This window comes from Pteropus vampyrus, unplaced genomic scaffold, assembly GCF_000151845.1.
Source record: "Pteropus vampyrus isolate Shadow unplaced genomic scaffold, Pvam_2.0 Scaffold870, whole genome shotgun sequence".
Lineage (NCBI taxonomy): Eukaryota > Metazoa > Chordata > Mammalia > Chiroptera > Pteropodidae > Pteropus > Pteropus vampyrus.
Genome location: NW_011889651.1, coordinates 8,638 through 9,862, shown reverse-complemented (window position 1 = coordinate 9,862; position 1,225 = coordinate 8,638).

Genomic DNA, 1,225 nt, shown 5'->3' with positions numbered 1-1,225 from the left:
TCCCAACTCGCGGCCACACCCAAGCCACATCTAGGTATGTCCTCGCTTACTCAAGTGCCCTTTGCTGAGCAGTGCCTAGACTCACGCTGGTGGCAGCTGGCCTTGGTTTTTGGTGTGGCCTTTAGAGGCAACTTTAAGCACAGCACCTGTGGATTGCTTGCTGATTCTTAACAGGTGGCCCCGGAGGAGCACAAGTTTGGGCTAAACTTTGCCTGCAGCTGAACCTCACTCGGGAATGTGCCACTGGACATCTTCTACACAAATCCACCCTGGTAAGACTGGGAGAATTAAGAGCTTTGCTAAATACATAGAAACAGAAACAAAAAGGCAGTCAAAATGGGAAGATAAAGAAGCAGGAACCATATGAGAGAACAGAACAGGGATCCAGAAATCATGAAGTCAAGCAATCTAACAGATGCAGAGTTCAAAACATCGGTTATGAAGATGCTCAATTAACTTGTGGGAGGTGTAGACGAATTCAGTGAGAACTTCAACAAAAAGATAAAAAACGTAAAAATGGAAATGGAAATTATAAAAGGGAATCACTCAGAAATGAACACATTATCTAAGTGAGAAGGATATTAAATGGAATAAACAAATTGAATAAAGAAGAGGATCAAATGACCTACATAGAGGATGGGAAAGTCAAGGCCACTCAATCAGAATGGCAAGATAAAAGAAGTCAAGACTATAATAATAATTTAAGGAGCTTATGGTACTATTAAAAGTAAAAATATCCATGTCATAGGAGTACCTGAAGAACAACAATATTTTCAAGAGCTATTTGAAGAAATATTGATGGGAAACTTCCCTATCCTGAAGAAGGAAATAGACATAAAACCCCAGGAACCTCAGAGCGTCCCCCAAACCAGGAAGCCATAGAGGTCTCCAACAGGACACAACATAATTAAAATGACAAAGGTCAAATACAAAGAGAGAATCTTAAAAAACAGCAAGAGAGAAGCAGTTACTCACATACATGGGAGCACCCATAAGACGGACATCTTATTTCTCAAAAGAAACTATGCAAGACAGAAGAGCTTGACACAAGATATTTAACATGATGAAAACCCAGGAGCTACAACAAAAAATACTTTATTCAACGAAGCTCTCATTTAGAGTTGAAGGACAGATAAAGAGCTTCCCAGACAAAAATAAGCTCAAAGAATTTATCATCACAAAGCTAGTATTACAGGAAATGTTGGAGGGACTTCTTTAAGAAGGA